Source organism: Nematolebias whitei, chromosome 1 (genome assembly GCF_014905685.2).
Source record: "Nematolebias whitei isolate Nwh7 chromosome 1, NemWhi1, whole genome shotgun sequence".
NCBI lineage: Eukaryota > Metazoa > Chordata > Actinopteri > Cyprinodontiformes > Rivulidae > Nematolebias > Nematolebias whitei.
In genome coordinates this window covers 40,519,165-40,528,640 of record NC_056498.1, presented here as the reverse complement: position 1 = coordinate 40,528,640, position 9,476 = coordinate 40,519,165, and the positions used below count along the sequence as shown (strand labels likewise).

The window sequence follows — 9,476 nt, the reverse complement described above, 5'->3', positions numbered from 1 at the left end:
GGCTGAAATATGTTTCTTTGAGGAATGCCAGGCCTTAAATGTGAAATCTGGATTGAACTGAGTGCACGTCTGTAACGTCTCACTCAGAGTAAGTACATGGATCTGGAAGCCATGATTAAAAACAGATAAATGTCTCAAAATAAATGTTTCAGGTTACTGAAAAGTTGCAAAAGTGTAAAGGCTGTGATACGATACTGTCATTTATCATTTAGACACACGTCTTTCAATTAAAGTCAGAGAAGTTAAAATCCCAAAACAAGAATCTTTATTGGCATTTTGTAGAACACTGTAAGAAATTATATCCGCTGTGCGTCAGGCCCTGGAGCATTCCTGCAGATAAATATTTTATGACCTAAGACATATAAGGGACTGAGACGACTCGTGCAGATAGAGATCGGCAGCCGTGTTGTTGAATGCACATATTACCTCATCCATTGTTAAAATGCACCATGTCTTCTTGGTTTCTGCTTATATGGTAGCATTTGTCAGAGAATCACTGTGTGTGTGTGCACAGACACTGGATAAGCTCAAAATAATCTATTTTACATGTGCGTGCACACTCTTTTACTTGAACAAGCTGCTGTTCTGGAAAATGTCACACTCAGCTGAACAGCTCACTCTCCCTCACTCTCCTCATCGTCCTCTTTTCATTTCTTTCCTTTTTGCTTCGCTGTTATCTGTACTCACATCATAACCTCTCATTTCTGTCCTCACTTCTTCCCTAACCTTAGCTTTCCTTCCCTTGTTTCTTCCTCCTCCATCCTCCTCTCCGCTTATCTCGTCGTCATGATCCTGTAATAGAATTAGGTGTCCCATGGATACAGACTCCCACACAACGGGCCGAACAAAAACACACGCTGTCCAGACCTCAGCCGAGGCAACAAGCGAGGCTCCAGGTGTCTGTTAGGATGGATTATATCTGTTAGCTTGCATGTAGGAGCAGACATGCACACAAACAAGTTCACGTTTCCTCAAAACACACAGGTTTGTTGGTTTTGGTGCATTTAGGAGCAGATGAGATTAGGGACTGGGACGTGCAGTCGCTTCAGGATAACAGTTATGGTGGGTATCTGTTCACTGACGGGAGCTCTGACGCTGCAGCTCGTTGCTGTAGTAGCTTTTATGATTTCAACTCTTAACTCCATTGCAGATAAAATTCATACAAGCTTGGCTGACACTTCTCAACCTCATAAACAGTTTAATTGTATTTGCTTGGATTTATCCATCCATTCATTTTATTTACCCACTTTTTCCTCTAGTTTTATTTAAAAATGAACCCACTGGTGGACCAGACTGATCCGTGGGCCTGGTTTACACATGGCACTGATTCAGGTCTTTGAACCAGGTGTGCTGAAGCAGGGAAACACGCAAAACATTAAATATTACTTTGTATTATTATTAAAATTATAAATTATTTACACTTTATTTAAATGATATTTTACAGTATCCAGTATTTTGAAATTTGTCATGTTTGCTGATGATACAAACTTTTTTTTCCTGGAAAGAATATGGATGAATTAATACAAATAGTAGAAAAAGAGCTAGCTGAGTTAAAAAAAAAAGTGGTTTGATTATAATAAGTTATCTTTAAATGAAAAAAAAAAACTATATTTATGGTATGTTCCGGTAATAGGATTTATAATAATGTAAAGTTACATATAAATGGAGTTGAAATCAACAGTTCATGAGACTTTTTTTTTCTTCTGGACAACAAACTTAGTTGGAAGCCTCATATTGAATATATTAAAAATAAAATTGCAAAAACTATTGGAATAATGTTTAAAATAAAATATTTAATAAATGTAAAAGGCTTGCATATTATATACTCTTCCTTGGTTATGTCCTACTTGTCATATTGCTCAGAAATATGGGGAAATGCAAATAAAACAACTATTGACATATTAATAAAGTTACAACAAAAAGCAATTAGACTTATTAATAGAGTGTGATATTGTGAACCAACTAATAAATTATTTATTCAAAGCAATACTTTAAAATTTAATGACATTGTTTATATAAAAACTGGAAATAATGTATAAAGTACTGAATAAAAGTCTTCCTTCTGGAATTCAGAAATTATTTAAGTTAAGAGAGAGTAAATATAATTTACGAGGTTTGTGAATATTTGAACAAGCTAAAGAGAAAAGTAAAGTAAAATCTAGATGTATTTCAGTTATTGGTGTGAAACTGTGGAATGAATTGAATTATGATTTCAAATTATATGTTTTTTTTTGGAGGGTGAGCTTTAAAAGAGCTTTAAAATGTAAAACTATAAAAGCTTATGGAGATGTTATGTAGATGTATATATGTATTGTGTAAACATGTATGTATGTAATATGAGTATATGTCTGTATTATATACATGCATATTTAAATATTTAAATATACGGTAAATGTCTGTATGTATATATGTGGACAGTAGATATCTGTCATGTAAACTGAGTCTATGAACAGAGTAGGAAAGAATAAGCTTTGGCTTCAGCCTATTCCTTTTTTGGTAAATACTCGATTTATCATTTTATATTGTTTTCCTTTTTTTTGTAATGTTTTTAATTTACCAAAATAAAGTTGAGTTGAGTAGAACATGCAGTGGACCACGAGGAACAGCTCAAATAACCAAGCCAAGTATGCAGAACATCATCTCTGTAACTACGTCCAAGTGTCTCGAGGACATCGAGGACCAGGGTTGGGGCGTGTCAACCTGCCTGCCCATTCTCCTCTAACCTCTGACATCTTTGTTCAACCATGTGCCACGCTCTGGATATTTCTCTTTTTGGACCATCGACGCAGCACTGGCTGTGGAACGACCAGTACGGAGATCTGCACCTTCTGTAATAAGACCAGTAAGTCATGCTCAAAGTCTTCTGAATCCATTCTGATGCTCAGTTTGAACTTGAGCCTGTCGTCTACACGTCTAAAGACATCGAGTCGCTGCTGTCCTGGGCTCATTGGTTAGATTAACAAACAATTCCACAGGTGGACCTGATGAAGTGACCAGTCGTGCATGTTAAACATGTTTAACGTGTTAAATTATCATTTCTTCACAGGTAGAGTCATGATTCATGTGGGCTTTCTTGTATTTTTTGTTATTAGCAGGTCCTACACTAGAGTTAATGAAGTACCCACATCAATTTACTGGTGTCCATTCCAGTTTCCACAGGGGGTCCTCAAAATATTCTGCATCTCTGCTCTGACAAGAGAAGCAAAGCTAATGTTCCTGCACTGCTCGTCGTTTCTGTTCATCTCTGATTTTCAGCTGCACATCATAGATGAAGCAATAATCTCATTGTTTGGTTTGTAAAAACATGACAGCCCTGGTACTTGTATTCTGTCCGTGAATATATTTGACATTAATTATTTAAAGTCAGTATTTACTGTATTCAGAACAGGTTACGGGTCAACCAACAATCTTTTAACCCATTAACTGTCAGATTTCTTTATTTGTTCCTATTGAAACTTAGTGAAGGGAACATTTATCCCACAGAAATCCAAGTGATCGCTGCATGACAGCCCAACGAACGCCGCGGCAACAAATCCTGACGAGGATGGGAACAGATTCTGAAGGACTGAAGTCGTCTGATGAAGAAGAGGAAACACAGCAGCCGTGAGTTCAGCATCTTTTTGGGAAAAATAATGAAACCATCATTAGGATTCTGTAAAGAAACTCAGTTCTCAAACCTTAAATTCACCAAAATATTGAATTAATTTGGAATAAATGATGACTCTTAAACAGACCAGTACAATCTGCGTTTCTTGCACGAGTCAGATCCTCGATACCACCTGTCAATCAATCCAGTAGGCTCGTCAGCAACTGATCAATCGCTGACCTTGATTTCCCTGGAAGTGGACGCCCCTCACCTGCAGGAACATTCCCCTTTCCCTCCAACAACATTGTTCAGGTTTTGCTTGAACACTTTGCAGTCAGAGGGATTTTATGAAAAATCATCAGAAAAAAACGGTTAAATGCCGTCAATGATGAACATGCGTTACCCCGAGCGTTTAGAGGCTGTAATACTGTTTATTCCATTTAAAAAAATAAACTTTGGGAAAATATAAAAGATGGATGGTGACCCCATGAGCAACTGATTACAACAGTTATGAACAAAGTACCATGTGCGTCTGTATGAAGGTAACTGCAGGTAAACCCTCATCATGGTTAAATTAAAGGTTAATGTTAAGTTGTGCTTTGTTTTGTATATTGTTGCAACTTCTGGTTGCATACGTTTACTCTTTGTTATGATCGGTTAAGCTGATTTTGTACAAAGTGTTCATTAGATTGTGTAATTTAAAGCGGTGCGCTGTAGCATCTTAGCTAGCATGTCTGTATCGCTCGCCGCTAGCTCAGCGCTACTTGTTGTCGTGCAGAGCTCTCCAAAAACCGTTAGCGAGTCAAGTGTTTGCGTGGACGTATGTTTAACAGCCCGCTAAAATACACCAGGATGCAGGAAATGGCTCCTACTTTATTCAAAATTTTCTGGGGGAGAACCCCCCCCCCCACACACACACACACATTACAAATGCTTCTGACACAAATGGACTTCAAGCCACGAGTCATTGTCAACACTGGGGGCTGAGGAAACCCTGAAGGTCAGATTCTAGAACCGCCCCTGGCCAGCAGTATTTTAACGAGTCAAAACCCCCAAAATATCAAAAAGAAACTTTTTATTTTAAACTCATTTAAACTCGTTATTAAAACGTAATGTTGATGAACATTAAATGAATTTAATTCGATCATTTCCTGAACATCTTCTGTTTGTAAAAAAAAAAAGAAAAAAGTGTTAGTTTCAGAGGTGAACTTTGTGTTCAACAGGTTTTTATTTTTAGTTTCATGATGCTCCAAATGTTTTCATTTCACTCTTCTGAAGCCATGCTGTTGTAAACAATGCTGGTTTATTAATTATTATTATTATAATACATCTTTCTAAAATATGCAAGTCTGATATCTGAGGGCTGTGATTAAAATTTGTGTTTATTGATTATCAAATCATTGGTTGCTGTTTAAATTTACATTTTACAAAACATCCCAACTGTTACAGAGTCGGAGTTATGGAACTATAATTTGACATCAAATCCTGGAAGTCAACATAAATTACCTGTAAAAGCATCATCTACTGAAAAGCTGTTGCCTATTATTATTATTATTATTATTATTATTATTATTATTATTATTATTAAAGGTTGTAACCGAGCTGTCATTTGAAAAAGACTGTCTTGCTGTGACTCAGATGTTATGTGAGTCTGTGAACGCAGCGCGCGCTCAATCTGCGTCTGTCGGTGGAGTCTTTCATCACCTGTGGATCAGCGGATCACTCGCTGACTCACAAACATTAAGGCACCTTCATCACCTCGTTTCCCGCGGAAGCAGCAGCATCTTCATCAGCTGCAGCATCCGGATGGGTCGCGCGCGGGAGGAGAAGCAGCATCCACATCACAGCCAGACGCGTCACGAGCCGCTCCGTCTCCGTCCGGGAGGCGCGCGGAGGACGAGCTGATCCTGCAGAGCTCCAGGAGGAGGAGGAGGAAGAGGAGGAGGAGGAGGAGGTGGAAATCCCGCGAGAGAAACTCAGGGGGTTGGGGGAGCAGGAGGGAGAGAAACGCGTTCAGAGCGGAAAGAGGAGTGAGAAGGTAGCCGCACGTGAGGCGCGCGAGCCTCCGGGGGGAGACGGGAGTAATCTTTAATTTCAGCGGAGCCTCTTTTTGGGCTTTCCCCCCCACGGACACGGACACACCGGGCTCCCCGGAACAGGTAAGCACCAGCCTGTCTCCTCTGGGTTTTAATCCGAATTACGTTGACACCTGTAAACAGCCCGAGCCTGATTGATCAATTAGCGGCAGCTGCAGAGATGAAGCGTTCAAAGCGCGCACACAAACACGCACGGCTGCCTGTTGACCCGCCAGCAGAGGCTTTTTCCAAATCACGCATCCAGGAGGAGTGAGGAGTTTCTAAATGCAGCTTTCAGGAGGAGACTCACTTTTGGTGCCTTGGTTTGCTCTGAGGATGTCTGAACTGCTGGTTCTGTGGTGGGGGCGATCCTTCTGCACCCCCACCCCTCGTTCTTTTCCCTTTCTTAAAGCTTGAGCAGCTTCTCTACAGGCTCAGTGCGCTTTCTGTCCGGGTTTGTCTTGAATTCATCAGAATTAGATAAATAATATGCTGGAGGGGGGGGGGGGGATGCTGCTTCATGGATCCTGACTAATGCTGGAAAAAAGAGGGGGTGTAGCGGGGGTGCGCGCATTGGTCCACGTGTGTGTGCGTGTGTATGTGTGAGAGAGAGAGAGAGACGCACCAGGGCTGCAGAGTTTCTCTGGAGTCTTTGGTTTGTGCGCGCCTTGCGTGCGCATTACGCAGTTTTGCGCAGTGAGTTTGTGAGACGGATGTTTCTACCAGAACTGCAGCCCCGTTTGTTTGGAGGAGGAGGAGGAGGAGGAGGAGGTGGTAGTGGTGGTGGTGGTCTTGAAGAAAAGATTAAGAAGCTGATCTGCGCATGGAGTGCGTGTGCGCAGCTCTGAGGGCGCATGGCGCATCTTGGGGACTCTTCCCCGCAGATGAAACTCCTGGTCAGATGTTTCCTCATGTCCACCTCCAGCAGGAAAGCCTTTAAATGTTGGAGCTGCAGCTGTCAGTGCGCGCGCACAGAAATCTGAATACATCATACCAGACTGGAGCTGCAGAGACTCAACACGCGCTCAGTTTGTGGGTTATTATACCTGGAAACAACAGTACCGGTCATGTCCATCAGTCTCTGAGAGTCTCGGTTCTGATGGAGCTCAAACACTTTTAGCTGATTTGACTGAATTTATGATGGTGGAGAGTTTTGGTTGGATGGACTCTGTCAGACCAAACTGTCGGGAAGGATGGTTTTGTTTGTTTATTTGTTTGTTTGTTTTTGATGTAAAGTAAGAAAAGCTGACCAAAACAGAAAGTCCCAAAATGGTTAATAATAGAGATAATGAGACCAGAATGAAAACATTAGAATCTCTCTCTGTGGTGTGGAAGTGTAACATGATGATGTCCAAACCTTTATTTATCATGTCCACATTTCTCACCCCCATACCCCAAACATGTAAGAATGTGTAAAACCACCATTTTAAATGTAATGGCCATAATCACAAGCTTGGTATATTAAAAAATATAAACTTTGAATTTCACGTTGCATAATTCAGGTGATTTATTTTATTGATGTTGGTTGTTTAGGTAACGGTTATGTTAAAAATCTAATTCTATTAAAATCGCATTACATTTTTAACCTTTTTTGTTCTTCGTTTGTTCAGGAATTACAAACCGGATTCCAAAAAAGTTGGGACACTAAACAAATTGTGAATAAAAACTGAATGCAATGATGTGGAGATGGCAAATGTCAATATTTTATTCATAATATAACAAAGATGACAGATCAGAAGTTTAATCTGACTAAATGTAACATTTTAAAGGACAAATATGTTGATTCAAAATTTCACAGTGTCAACAAATCCCCAAAAAGTTGGGACAAGTAGCAATAAGTGGCTGGAAAAAGGAAATTGAGCATATAACGAACAGCTGGAAGACCAATTAACACTAATTAGGTCAATTGACAACATGATTGGGTATAAAAAGAGCTTCTCAGAGTGTCAGTGTCTCTCAGAAGCCAAGATGGTAAGAGGATCACCAATTCCACCATTGTTGCGCAGAAAGATAGTGCAGCAATACCAGAATGGTGTTACCCAGCGTAAAATAGCAAAGACTTTTAAGTTATCATCATCAACCGTGCATAACATCATCAAAAGATTCAGAGAATCTGGAACAATCGCTGTGCGTAAGGGTCAAGGCCGTAAAACTCTACTGGATGCTCGTGATCTCCGGGCCCTTAAACGTCACTGCACCTCAAACAGGAATGCCACTGTCAAGGAAATAACAGAATGGGCTCAGGAATACTTCCAGAAAGCATTGTCAGTGAACACAATCCACCGTGCCATCCGCCGTTGCCAGCTGAAACTCTACAGTGCAAAGAGGAAGCCATTTCTAAGCAAGCTCCACAAGCTCAGACGTTTGCACTGGGCCAGGGGTCATTTAAAATGGAGTGTGGCAAAATGGAACACTGGGACGCCATGTCATCCGGACCAGAGAGGACAAGGATAGCCCAAGTTGTTATCAACGCTCCGTTCAGAAGCCTGCATCACTGATGGTATGGGGTTGCATGAGCGCTTGTGGCATGGGCAGCTTGCATGTCTGGAAAGGCACCATTAATGCAGAGAACTATGTTCAGGTTCTAGAACAACATATGCTCCCATCTAGACGTCATCTCTTTCAGGGAAGACCCTGCATTTTTCAACACGATAATGCCAGACCACATTCTGCAGCAATCACAACATCATGGCTACGTAGGAGAAGGATCCGGGTACTGAAATGGCCAGCCTGCAGTCCAGATCTTTCACCTATAGAGAACATTTGGCGCATCATAAAGATGAAGGTGCCACAAAGAAGGCCCAAGACGATTGAACCGTTAGAGACCTGTATTAGACATGAATGGGAGAGCATTCCTATTTCTAAACTGGAGAAACTGGTCTCCTCTGTCCCCAGACGTCTGTTGAGTGTTGTAAGAAGAAGGGGGGATGCCACACAGTGGTCAAAATGGACTTGTCCCAACTTTTTTGGAATCCGGTTTGTAAGATATTTTGCTCACAAAGAAATGAAGTTGACCCCAACAGCTGATGCTAAAGTTTTGAGCCAAAATGTTGCACCATAAGCAGTGCTCTGAAGAACGTGAAAGATTCTCAACTACTACCACACTTCCGTAACTCAACTTCTCTTGGATTAAAGTTTTGTTGATTTCAGATCCATGCGTTAGCTAATTTAGCTACTGCTTTGATAGTTTGGTTTAGCAACTTTTTTTTTTTTTAACTCTGATTTAATCCTAACATTTCAGTTTAATTCAACCTTTATTTATACAGGTTAGTCTCAGTGAGTCATGAGGACTCATTTGCAAGAGGGACCTGCACTCGGCGCTGTTTTCACAGAAAATATCTTTGTAGTTTCTCTTCAGGTTGCATTTACTTATAAAATATAATTTTTCTGTTTGTATGCTGCCACACTGAAGGCCTAAGAACTTAAACATTCTTTAGTAAATGAAGGTAGTCACACGGAGAAACGTTAAACAGCTGAAGAGCAGCATCAGGTTCAGCTCTTTGTGTCTCTTAGGGGGTTTATCTCAGAAAGGATCGCAGTCTCTGAGGTGGGGGTCTAAATCTCTTCCTTAAAAAGGCTACAATTAGTCAGAAGAGCCAACTTCTCAACAGGAAAGAGATTTTATAACGGTGATGCTGCCGTACGGTTTGTTGTCTTTTTCCGTGCACCTGCTTGATTTAATAATAGGTGAATCTTTATTCCTGCAGCCCATCTGTTTTCTAACAGTGCTGCATTATATTTTGATCCCTGAGCTGACATGTTCAGCTGAAAGTCAGAAGTTGTCAATAAATTGCTGAATGTGAACATCTCTGTTA

The 9,476-nt window shown here is 40.6% G+C and overlaps 1 protein-coding gene across 1 annotated transcript in view; it reads left to right on the top strand.

Annotated features, from left to right (window-relative positions):
• The first annotated feature begins 5,704 nt into the window (after window positions 1-5,704).
• The window catches only part of trpc5a (transient receptor potential cation channel, subfamily C, member 5a), a 185,997-nt gene continuing 182,225 nt past the window's right edge, over window positions 5,705-9,476 (top strand). The window contains exon 1 of the mRNA XM_037680517.1: window positions 5,705-5,745. The gene's annotated coding sequence lies outside the window, so the exon portion shown is untranslated. The remainder of the gene's footprint in view (window positions 5,746-9,476) is intronic.